We start from the raw sequence: 13807 nt of genomic DNA on the forward strand, positions 1-13807 counted from the left end.
ATGTTGCTGTCTGAATGTATGCTCTAAATTCTTAAGTAAAATTTCAATATTTTGTTGTTTCTTTATTATAATGCTTGTGATAATGGAATTTTATGTACGTTTACAAAAATTTTCTAGTTGTCTTGGAACGAAAGTTGAAAATGTAGATTTTACAGTCACTTGATTTTACTGGATGATTGTCAGTCAGTTTTTATTTAATTTTTGTTTTACTGCAAAATGTAGCATATTTTGTGTGTATGCTTTTAGTTTTTTTCTTTTATTTAATTTTAAGCAGCTGACTGCTTTTTTTTTGTTATTTATTTAATTGTAATTGACTTAAAATTAGTGCTGTCATAATCGTTTTCAAATTATGTTACTAAAAATTACTTAAGATTTTTAAATGGTTGTAAAGGATTTAAGGAAATTTAACTAAACTGTTACAATTTTCAGCAGAAGTTACTTACCACTTGTTTTAAAAATTCCTTTGAGTTTGGATTGTTAGTTTGTAAGGCAGAGTAAGTCATTATTTGGTGGTAATTTTGTGCTGGAGTCGTCATTGGATTAACATGTTTAAAAATGATGCTGCTTAAGCAGTGACTGTTACTAGTGCTCGATATCGCAGCAATATAACTGAGATCTTTCTGTCTAACTTTGATGTAATTGATGTGGACGATATGTGATTTCAACAAGACATGTACCATATACCATACAGCCAGTAAAACTATTAAATTACTGCATGAGACATTTCCTCGCCGAGTACTCCTTCGTTCGACGATCAGAACTGCCCCCTAGATCGAGATATTCAACATGGAGATTGCACAAATTTTCAATAAAAGCCACCAAAAACTAAGCTGGCTTTCGAGCAGAAAATTTATGTATCGATTGTATATGACCATTTCCTAGGTCATGAACGCGACATTCGTACGCCTACAAATAAAGAAATCGTTACAATATTTTGTTCGTGTTTTAATTTTTCGATGAATATGGGTTCAAAAACACGAGAAAAATAAAAAATCTTTTTCGGCTGCATGTAGAAACAAAACGGCGAATTGGAAGATAATTTTTTTATTAATAAGTAATTTGGAATAATGATTTAGAACGCGACATATTTTTCCGTCATGTTGATAATATTGATTAGTTCATGATCTATTGGTTCGAGATACTTTTTATATTGTGCTTCATTAACGTTAACTCTTAAATAAAGCCCACTTGTAATGCTCACTTGTATTGTATTGTTTTTCTAAATGATAGCTTGTAAGGTTCGGACATCTCTTTTTCTTTAGCATAATTTTTCTGGTTTGCATAACATTTAGAGCTTGTAACTTGTACAAATATATACAGATTTCATTGAGTTTTACTTTGTAGGAAAGTAATACTTTAAAAGTTTTTTATTTTTATCTTGACTTTATGTTGTTTTTCGCAAATATCTTCGGTAATAGTTCTAAAATGTTCTAAAATGATCCTCTTATTTATAATAAACACCAAACTAACACGTAAAATAATCCATATAGTATTGAAAGATAATCAAAATAAATATTTTGAATTAAAATTGAGGGATTTACAATAGATGGCGTATCCTTAACTTTCCTTTAATAACTTTTATGTAATTTTGAAAGGTACATATCTGTCATTTATTCTCACTTACATACTGAACATTATAGTGTAAACAACAAAGTTTTTTTTGCTTCGAATTTTGTACCAACAATGAGTCACATGCGGGAAGTTTTGCTTTACTTCTGTAACTTGAAAAAAATTTCCGCTGAAGAACACCGATTGCTCACCAAAGCTTATGGTGAATGTGTTCTATCGGTATCAATGTGCGAGAAGTGGTTGGTAATTTTGACACGGAAGATTGTTGTAAAAAAAGAGCTTGAATTAGGTGCTACTCAAGCAGCAATTTCAAAACATTTGCAAGCAGCAGGATTCATTCAAAAGCAGGAAAATTGGGTACTATACGAATTGAAGCTGAGGGACCTTGAAAGACCTTGTATGTCTGAAATGCAGAACCAATACTTGCAATGAAAAATGGATCCATTACGATAACCCGAAGCGTAAGAGATCGTACGTGAAACCCGGCCAACCATCCGAATCGACACCAAAGCCAAATAAATATCCATGGCGCTAAGATAATGCTCTATATTTGGTGGAAGCAAAAGGGTCCTATCTATTATGAGCTGCTGAAATCTGGAAAGACCCTCACAGGGACCGGACGAGCATTGGGCGTAAAACGCCAAGGATATGCGTAATATTCATTCATTACTATGCGCGGCCACATGTTGCACAACCTGTTTAAATATATTTAGATTGAAGTGGTTGGGAAGTTTTACCTCACCCGAATACTGTTTGTTTCGATCGCTGCAGAAAGCTCTCTCTGGTATACGCTTCCCTTTGGAACGGGGTTCTTGGCCTCAAGAGATGAACAGTTCTTTTGGCTTGGAATCCATATGTTGCCAGAAAGATGGGAAAAGGCCAAAGCTAACAATGGACAATACTTTGAATAAACTTATATTGTAAAATGTAATAAAGTAAAGTCTAAACGTTCGAAAAAATCCCAGCATTTTTAAGTTATACAACCAAAAATATTTTTTGGAAATTATCTTTTAAAATTTAGAAAAATACTACGATTCCTAAAACAAAAAAGAGCTCTGCAAACCAAAGGTGGTCGACTTTAACACCCTCTATCTTACATTGTATTTTAACGGGGTGGTTACAAGTTTCATTTTCTGAAAGCTTATGTCCTCCTGTACGATTCGTTTGTATATCATTTTGCAATTGCAACAGTGGATTAGAAATAGCTTAGTCGCAAAATTTTTCATATTTTAGTGGATCTCTTTTTATTTTTTGGAAGTACCGCATTCTTAACTCCCTTATTATTTCGGTACACGTTTTACTTTTCTAAATAAAAACATTTAGTTTTTGAAAAATATATACTTACGATAGATAAAATGTATAATTTTTTTATATTATGTCGCGTTCTTGTACCTAACTTACTGTGTTATGGCTATTTTTTTTTTTATTCGATTCGAAATTTTCAGGAGATGGTTTGTAAAGAAAAAAATACGGAAATTTTAATTTTTAATATATTGCCTTCTTTTTACTTCTCCTTTTCGTTAATAAGAGACATTTTTTGGAGAAATTCAAAGAACTAACATTAGTAAATAGCTACCGGGCGAAGCCGGTGCGGTCATCTATTTTGTGAACAAAAATCATCATCATTATCTTTTTATTGTCATTACATACATATGTATTTGCAATAATTTTACTCCATATATGAATAATTTCATATGCCTGCTTAATCTAGCTAATGTGCCCTACATTGTACCACCAACCAGTCAACCAAGTGTCTAAAATCGAAAACACTCGGAATATTTAACCATAAATTCAAAATGTTTAGATTATGATGATGTTTTTAGTTTTTTTTGCCTCAATTCTACAGCTCATTTATAAACATGTCACGTGAATTGAGTGTTGGCGTTTGTATTATTTACAATTTCTAGTTTGTAAATGTTGGTAAAGTTTCTTTACATTTTCTTTTTTGTTGTTATTGCTGTATCTTGAGGATTTAACATATTCCAGGGATACATAAATAAACTTATCTTATTTACACTAAATGTGAACATTGTTTTTTTTTTGAGATGTTTGTTGTAAGCTAGACGTGGGCTGGATGAAAAGTACTTAAGAAAAAACTTTTATAGATGGGCTTTTTAAATTTATATAGGAGTCGATATAGACGAAAATCGGTAAGCAAATGGCTGAGATATAGGCATAAAAAAAACAGAACTACTTCAAAGGGTATATAAGTTTAAATTTTAGTTTAAACTAAAGTAAAAAAATTTGGCATTCTGTTGATAGTTGTCAGGTTAAAATATTTTCATCCTTTTTTTCTCTTACAGCCTTTAGTGTGATTTAGCACGTGACATTTATAACGTGACATATTTTCTCGCTATGTCTCTAATATGGATTATTTCAAGTAATTTTTACAAAATTATTAAATTAGCCTTAGAGGGCGATCCAGACTCTTGTTTTTCATAACCAATAGCTAAATTTGTAACATGACTCTCGTATTTAATTTTTTATTTTACAGTTTTAGTTTTTCTTTTTAAACTCATAAATAATATCTGTGTTTTTATATTCAAAAAATAAAACTAATATAGGTATTTTTTCTATGTATTATTTAATTTACAGCCAACCCATTAATCTTTTCTTTTTTTTCTCGCTACCTCTGTTCTTTTTGTTACAGTCTTCTAAGTTCAAGATAAGAAAACACACCAGCAAAAATACAACTGAATGAAACTAATACACAACTTTTCGTTCTGTTTTAGTTTCAAATGTTTTCAGTTTTCAGTTTCATACTCGTTGTCGGCATAATAATAATAAAAACAAAAAATGCTACAAAAACAAAAGAAAAAACAATAATAATAAACTTTTACAGATGTTTGTTTTTGTTGTTTATTCATGCTATATTTTTTCCTACACATACCAACATTTCTTTCCTTTATTTCTTGTTATTGTTGTACATTTGTTTTGTTTTGTTTTGATTCTAGATGATTTTTTTTCTCACTTGTCTTGTTGGTCTTCCTTGTGTGATGCTTTAAATTGTGTGTGTGTGTGGAAGTCGTTGTTGCAGCTTTTTGTTTTGATTTCTGTTTTATCTTCCTTGTATTTTAAGTTTATTGTTTATACTTTTTTTTTTTTTTTGTTTATAAAAATCCATACTTGCAAAAAATGCTTATACACACACTCTCTTTATGTTGGCCAGAGTACGATTTCATTACATTATTAGAAATATTAAAAGCAAAAGAGCATGAGGAAAATGAGCCTGAAATGTATGAAAATCAATAATTTTTTTCTTTTTTTTATCAAAGTTTTTGCTGTTTTTATGCCTTCTGGTACTAATGTCATATTTATTTACATTAAAAACCTATTTTAATAGGATTTCATATTTGTTGTTCTAGAGACCAGTTGTTTATGTGTATTTTTATCTCGATATATTTTTGTATGCAATAGATGAGTTCATGTTTATGTGCATTTGATTATAAATAAGTGTTCTATTAAAGAAACGAGGGCAGTTTCTAATAATTTTTGGTAATATTTTGTTTGGTACAAATATAAAAATTTACATATTTTATTAAAAGTAAAAAAGATTTCTTTTTGAACTACATAGTTGAAAATTCATATGGGCAGAAAGGTTCTGCAGTATAGAAATTATAGAAAAATGTCGCGTGCTAAATCATACTAAAGGTTTGTCCACAAAAACTAATTCAAATATTTCAACAACGATAATAATCATCAGAAGAATATTCTACTTTAGTCATAAACAAGTAATTTTTTTTAAGAACGGAATCTATTAAGGACTGAGAACATTTGATTGAAATTATTAATACAATTTACAAAAAATATAATTTTTATAGTTCCGGAAACCCTTCCATTAAGGTTTTTATTGAGCTTTCTATCACTTTGGTTCGAACAGGTAGTCCATCTCCGTTTAAAATCTACCAAACTTTTGGACACCTTTGTTGTGCTCTTCAATTCTCTTTTAACAAGATCCCAATATCTCTCCACTGGCTTTAGCTCTAGGCAGTTGACAGGATTTGCATCTCTAGGTACAAATGCCACATTATTGTTCTTGCACCACTCAAGAACTTGCTTACCATAGTGACAGGATGCCAAATCAGGGCAAAAATAAGTGGACACATTAAGAAGTCTTATGAATGGAAGCATCCTCTTTTGTAGACATTCCTTGATGTAAATTTCGGTTTTTATAGAGCCCTTTGAAACAAATGTTTGGGTTCTTTTGCCGCAACTGCATATTTCCTGCCATAGCAAGAACTCTTTGGGAAAATATTCTGCTTTTGGGTCCTAAACATTTCTACAAGACTCCCTCGAACATCAGCAACGTAAAAATATTGACCCAGAAACTGCGAAAATTTCCAAAACGTACGTTTCGTCATCCATTATGCTGCAGGTATATTTTATATAAAATTTTACTTCAATTTCCGTGCTCTGTATTTGGGTCTTGTATGTTTTTATACCCTTCACCATGAGTGGCAAGGGTATATATAAGTTTGTCATTCCGTTTGTAATTTCTACATTTTTCATTTGCGACCCCACAAAGTATATATATTCTGAATCGTTATAGATAGCGGAGTCGATATAGCCATGTCCGTCTGTCCGTCTGTGTGTTGAAATCAACTTTCTGAAGCCCCCAAATAACTTACATACACGAATGATACATCAATATCTCCGAAATTCTTACGGCTCGGTTGCTATTTAAAATCGAGAAAATCGGTGCACAAATGGCTGAGGTATAAGGACTTACTAAATCGTTAATATAGACAATATTGATATCTAATGATAGATATTTCAAAGACCTGTGCAACGATGTATATAAGACCATAGTAAGTTGGACCTACAATGGGTCAAAATCGGAAAAAATATTTTTTAACCCGAATTTTTTTTTTCACCAACATTTTTTTTTCACTAAATATTAAAAAAAAAAAAATTAAAACTAAAAGAAAATTTTTTATAAAATTAAAAAAAAAATTATAAAATTTTAAAATTTAAAAAAAATTTAAAAAAACAATTTCGAAAAACAACTGGAAAAAAATTTAAATTTTGTTTACCTAAAAATATTTAAAATTTTTATTTTAAAGTATAATTTGGTGAAGGGTTTATAAGATTCGGCACATCCGAATATAGCTCTCTTACTTGTTAAACCTGCATTGGCTTTACCTTTTCGTAGCAAATTGTCCGAGTACTGAGCGAACCGGACTGCTTTTCTACCGGATGTCTTGGGAGCTCTTTTGAAAACGCTTTCTCTTTATTGGCTTTAGAAACAACATGTGGACCATTCTTTCTACCTGTACCAGGTTTTCTATCAACGGACGTTGTTCTCCCGATACTGTTTAATAACATTGGAATCAGTTTGACGACAGACCTTGATTGTTTGGTCAACTTTTTGAAGGACCAAGTTGGGTTTTGTTGAAAATCACCCCTATGTGACATTTTGTTCCCATGAAATATCCATTTCCCTCGAAGAGAAAATTGCCATCGTGATATTTCCATGAATTTTTCATTCACAATAGTTAATTTTGTTCGTAACAGCTGTTTATTGTTTACAAAATTCCATCTAAAAATTTCACAACAATGGGAATTTTTTCACGTGGACAAAGTTGATGGATGAAAAAAGGAAAATATTTCCTTTGAAATATTGATTCACGATAGGAATGAATATGTAATAAATTTAGTGCGCATTTTTTTCTCGTTTAATCAGATTAACAACATTTGAACATAATTGACATTAAAATGATATACTTTTCAAAGGTAACTTGATCAAAAAAAAAATCAAATAATATTTGGGTTAAAAGTTTTATCTGAACTTCTAAACAAACCTCGTATGGTACCTGGTACCATATGATACAATAATTGAAGTATACTTTAACAAAATTACTTTTAATGTTTATAGTACTTGTACTAGGAAACATTTGGACGACAGGCTGACTGAAAGACTGCATGTCGATCTGTCTGTTTCACTGGTACTCACGTGAGTGAGTTTGTGCGTGTGTGAGTAGGTGCGTGTGTATATAATTTGTTCTAGATTTAAGGTGGTCTTGTATAAACTGTAATTTAATTAATACTCGTACATAGTGTGTGTGTATGTGCATTTATATGGATGTTTTCTTTTATTGTATTTTATTGATGTGTGCGTAAAATACATAAATATACTCAGCGGGATAAAGCTGCAGTAAAGAGGCCTTCCTGAAGGCCTTATGACACTCAGCCGGATAGCAAAATCATTTATGTTTTACACTGTAGAAGGTCTATTTAAGAATTCCGCGTAATGTCTCCTAGAATGTTTACATAAAAACTTCTATTAAAAGTCATGAAAATTAAAGCCTAATGAAGCTTTTAAATAAGGTTATTATTGAATTAATGAATTCACCATAAACCCTAAAGAATTTACTTTAAAGAATCAAGTATACTTTTTATAAATTTAAAAAGTATTGGGTTTATGACTTGAAAATGCGGGACTTTTTCTAATTTTTTGCTTTTATTTTGAAACATTTGTACAATATAAACTTATTCAAAGTAATGGCCATTGTAAGCTATGACATTTTCCCATCTTTTTGGCAACGATTGGGTGGTTCCGAGCCAAAAAAAGAACGGCTCATTTTTTGAGGCCAAGAACAAATCAAGTCAATATCGGATACTCTGTTCTGAAGAGAAGCATATGCCAGAGACAGTAAATAGTATTCGGACGGGTTAAGGTTTCATGTCTGGCCACATATTCGGGGCCAAACGATTCAGTTGCGTTCAGTTCTGGTTTCCTGTTATGTTCTGGCCAGACTTCAGCAGCTTATAATAGACCCTTTTGCTCCCAGCAAATACAGATCATTGCCTTAGCGTCATGGTGTTTGATTTGGTGTTGATTCGGCTGGTTGGCCGGGCTTCGCATACGATCTTACGCTTCGGGTTATCGTAATGGATTTAGTTTTCATCGCAAGCAATGATTCGGTGCAAAAATTATTTTGTTTTATAACGTTCAAGCAATATTTCAGACATACAAAATCATATTTTAAGTTCTCTCAGGTTCAATTCGTTTGGTACCCAATTTCCCTGTTTTTGGATGAATCCTGGTGCTTGCAAACGTTTTGAAATTGCTGACTGAGTAGCAGCCAATGATTTTGCAAGCTCTTGTTGAGTTTGACAACAATTTTCATAGTGTAATGCCTCAAATTCTTGCTCTTTAAATTTTTTTTCTTTGCCTTCAGACTTCACGAATTCTGAAATGCTCAAACCATCTCTTGCATGTTGAAAGCGATAGTACACATTCACCATAAGCTTTGGCGAGTAATCGGTGTGCTTCAGCAGAATTTTTTTTTCGAAAATAAAAGTAAAGCAAAACATTCCGCATATGACGCTTTGTTGGCACAAAATTCGACATTTTCGAAGCAAAAAAAACATTGTGGTTTACACTATAATGTTTAATAACTAAGTGAGAATTACAGATATGTCAGATATTTAATCAAAATGACTAAATGTTTAAGCTGCTAACATTAACATCGAAAACTCTAGAATTCGAATATACTAGTTTTGTCCGCATTGTAGAAGCTACGCGAAAGATGGCGCTGTCTATATATAGTGGCAGAGGTTGTAGTCGTTTGTCAGTTTATCATAGACGCTGTTAGAGTTAACAACAACTGTCTTGTACATTATAAACTGTTGTGTATATTTGAATAAATAAAGAGTTGTTACAATTTTAAACTACTAAACTGTTTTTATTTGCAATCAAAAGTATCCGGTTTATTTAAAGGAAATGCACCACCATTTTTAAAAGGTAAAAACGTAACAATATCTTCTGCGAGAAGGCAGAGTATAATGAGAATCACATATTTTTGAATATGTAACAGATCTATTTCTGTTAGAAGGCCTATGAAGTGAAGACCTAGTATTTTTAACCACTGGGATATTGTTAAATACACACATATCCACATATATACATACACATAATTAAATATGTGGGTGTGCGTATTGCGTACTTTTATCAATACTCCATGTGTGGATAAATAGCTGTACATAATTGGTAATTAGCATTGTTAAGTTCTATAAATATTTATAAACTTGTACATAACACAAAAATAACAACAACAAAAAGAGAGAATGCCCTAGAATACAGCTTAATTTATAAATATCAATATTTAAATTTTGTGAAGCTATTAAAGGTTTTACTTTAACAAATATGCATTGAATTGTATGTATTTAGAAATGTTTATATTGGAAAATTTTGTAAAAAGGAAATTACAGAAAAAAAAAATTAAATGAAAATAAATTTATACGCATAAATACATACATACATATACTATAAACTTATTTGGCTTATGGAAGCGATAAATTGTAGCTATTTTTAGCTTATTTTAGCTAAAATCTTTTCCATGTAGCAGCTAAGTTTAAAAGGTTACGTTTAAGTGTTTGAATGGCAGCAAAAGATTTGCAAATGCCGTGAGCAACTTTTGAGTTTTACAAGGAATTTTTTTTTTTAATAAAATAAACTGGGTATGAAGTAGGGAATACTATTTAAAGTGGTTTTTATAACTTAATTTACCTTATCTTAGCTTAGTAAGCAAACGTGCTAAGTCCCTTTTCACAAATTTTTTAGAATTTTGTTTTACATTTTTTGGAAATCTCTTTTTTCTTTTTAAGGAGTGAGATCGTAAAAACCTTAACACACATTTTTCCTTAAAACTTTTAACCCAAGTATTATTTGATTATACCCTTCACCATCGTGAGAAGGGTATATACATATGTATAAGTTTGTCATTCCGTTTGTAATTTCCACAATATAATTTTCCGACCCTATAAAGTATATACAGTATTGGCCATAACTAAAGCACCCCCTCAATGGATTTTTTCAAATCATAATTTTTTTGATAAAAACGGCTTTTTTGGGATGTATTTTGTATATATTTTATTAACTAATATTGTTAATGTTCATTTAATATTCATTTAGTAAAAGATAATTTTATTAAAAATTAATTTAAAATGATAAATCATATAAAAACTCAAAACGCATCGGACAAAACAAAAGATGTTTAAAAATTTGACTCGGTACTGCATATTTGCAATGTTCCAAAAGATAAAAATATAGGAAGACGCAGTGTGCAAAATTTAAGTTTTATACAGTTTATTGTGAAAAAAAAAACAATTACAAGGAACAAGTACTCCAGTAAATTTAAAATTAAAGTTATTGAAGACTGGAAGACGGGCTTATCACTACATGAATTTAGTAAAAAATATTCAATTAACAGATCAGTTATTTCCAGGCTCGTTTCAAAATTTTTTAAGACTGGTCGAAAATCTCCGGTGTATTCTGGAGGTCGTTCGCGAAAAAAATACGATATTATGATTCCTTGATCAAAAGAGCAATACAAAAAGATCCTACAGCATCAGCTATTCAAGTACAAACAAGTTTAAGATTATGCGTTAGCGAAAGAACAATCCGTAGAAGAGTAGTAGAAGCCCGATTATTCAGCTGACGACCAGCAAAAAAAAAACATTTCTATCAGCTAAGAACAAGAAAGCTAGACTGAAATTTGCCAAAGCCCACATCGACTGTAGTGTCCAAAAATTAAAGACAGTACTGTTCCCTGCCGAATCCAAATACAACTTAAAAAGTTCCGCTGGAATAAGGCGTGTATGCATACCAAAAGGAGGAAGACTGAATTCTAAGTATTGTAAAGGAACAATTAAACATGGAGGAGGTAATGTAAAGGTCTGGGGTTGCTTTTCTGGTCAAGGATTTGGGCCAAATCATAAAATTTATGGGATTATGGATCGGTTCATGTACCGTGATGTATTGAAAGCTGTAATGTTGCCTTATGCCCGTGAAGAGATGCCAATTATAGGGAGCTTTCAACAGGATAACGATTCTAAGCACCCCTCCAAAGTTTGTAATACTTGGCTACACAGCAATAAGATTCAAGTTCTTCATTGGCCTGGTCAAACTCCCGATTTCAATCCTATTGATAACTTATGGCACATTGTTAATATGAAAATAAATCGTGAAAATTGTTCAAATATGGATCGGAAATTTTCACGATTTATTTCATGCCGTTAAAATAGCCTGGGAAGGAATATCGAAAAACGCCATAAGAACATATTATCTTCTATGGCAAGAGATGTTCTTGTGCCATCCAAAACAAAGGATTTGCAACAAAAAATTAACTAAATTTTTTTTTTTATAGTATATAGTATATTTTTATAGTATATAGTATATATAAAGGGGTGCTTTAGTTTTGTCCGTTTCATTTTCTACCTTAAAATATTTTTTGATTTTAAGTTGCCTCTTATAGAAAGGTTAACTTTGAAAGTATTTGTTTATCAATAGTAAACATATTAACAAATGAAAATAATACATAATATATATTTAAAACTTTGATTTTATATGAAAAAATTCATTGAGGGGGTGCTTTAGTTATGGCCAATACTGTATGTTCTGGATCCTTATAGATAGCGGAGTCGATTAAGCCATGTCCGTCTGTCTGTTGAAATAAATTTTCTGAAGAACCCAGATATCTTCGGAATCCATGCTATCGAGAACTTGCTTTCGAGAACTTTCCTATTTAAATCAGCAAAATCGGTCCACAAATGGCTGAGATATGAGGAAAAAGCCAGGACAACCTCGATTTTTTTAAACCTATTTTTGACCTATATCTGGATTACTAAGTCATTAATATAGACAATATGGATATCTAATGATAGATATTTCAAAGTCCATTGCAACGACGTATATAAGACATAGTAGTTGACCTACAATTTTTAATACCAATTTATATAAAAATTAAAAAATACTTTTTTTTAAATAAAAAAAAAATTTAAATTTAAAAAAAATTTTAATTTAAAAAAAAAATTTAAATTTAAAAAAAAAAAATTTCTTTTATATTTTGGTTTTTAAACCATTTATTTGCATCACTATTACCCTTTATTATTTATTAAAATATATTTTAAATTTATTAATGTAAATAAAATTAAAACACACTTATAAAAAGCAACTCTCGTTGAAATGCGTCGCGAATAATTTAAAAACATTGCATTGTCGATTCGTACCCGTTTGTTTACAAATTGTAAACGTACGGTGTTGAAAAAAAGTGACACCTTATGGTGTCAAAATTACACCAACCGTTGTCGATTTAGCAACGTCGTTTTTCCCTCAGTGTAGTTAAAAGAGAATTGAAGAGCACAAAAAAGGTGTCCAAAAGTGTGGTAGATTTTAAACGGAGATGGACCTTAATGGAAGGATTTTCGGAAAAGGGTCATAAAATTATCGCTATTGATTAGAACTATAAAACTATTTTTTTTTGTAAGTTGTAATAATAATTTCAATAAAAAAAAAAATCAAAACTGTTGGTTTAGTGGTTTCTTTTTTATTAAAATTTATTTATGTATGTTAAGATTCTTTCTATTTCAGTCCTTAATAGTTTTGTATTAAACATTATAAATCATAAGAAAATAATGTCAACTTAACAACAAGCCCCATTTTAGTTTTTAACCTCCTTCCTTTTTTCCCTCTTAATCGGTCAATTAATGACTCCTGACACACACACACACACACACACTTTTCCACTCTCACTCTAGAACTGTGTGGTAAATTTAGCATATTAAATACTTATACATTCGCACTTCTAATTTCAATTTTATAATAATAATAATAGCACTTCTTTAACATCCTGTTCTCTTCTTCCTTTTGTTCCATTTCAGCATTCAAGGATAAAAATATAACACGTGGACTATTAAACCAAGAAGATATACAATAACACAAAAAAGTGAAAAAAATATAACAAAAAGTGGAACGTAGAAAAAACAGCAACCAGATGGTAAGTTAATAACAATAATAAGTTGCCCCTAATCCATATAATCTCCACTTGCTGCTTGTTTGTGTTTCCTACTACTCTCCGGCTTTGCTGGTTTGCAACCAGCAACAATAAGGAGAGGGGAGTAGTATAGAAATAAAACAACCAAATACGAATTTACTGAAATCATGTCAAAGGTTTATTTCTATTTTTATGCTTTTGCTATGAAAATCTACTAAAAAAAAATAAGTAAAATCTAAGTCATTTTGCTGGTGGCGGTGTCGTCGTTGCTGCCGGTAGCAATTTATTACATGAATGAATATCAAAAAAATTCTAAAAAATGTATAAAAAAAAAATAATATTGTACGAGTTTTGAATGTTTGTTTGTAGGTTGCTAAAGTATGATGATGGTTGTTAGAATGTTTAAAGGAATGTTATCATTATTATAAGCAAAAAAAAAAGTATGAAAATGTGGCACAAAC

At 30.8% G+C, this 13807-nt stretch overlaps 1 long non-coding RNA gene across 1 annotated transcript in view; it reads left to right on the top strand.

Annotated features, from left to right (window-relative positions):
• The window catches only part of LOC135953234 (uncharacterized), a 47405-nt gene extending 34107 nt beyond the window's left edge, over nt 1-13298 (top strand). Inside the window, exon 3 of the long non-coding RNA XR_010576200.1 lies at nt 13234-13298. This is a non-coding gene — a long non-coding RNA (uncharacterized LOC135953234). The remainder of the gene's footprint in view (nt 1-13233) is intronic.
• Nucleotides 13299-13807: the final 509 nt, after the last annotated feature.

Source organism: Calliphora vicina, chromosome 3, assembly GCF_958450345.1.
Source record: "Calliphora vicina chromosome 3, idCalVici1.1, whole genome shotgun sequence".
In the NCBI taxonomy this organism is placed as follows: Eukaryota; Metazoa; Arthropoda; class Insecta; order Diptera; family Calliphoridae; genus Calliphora; species Calliphora vicina.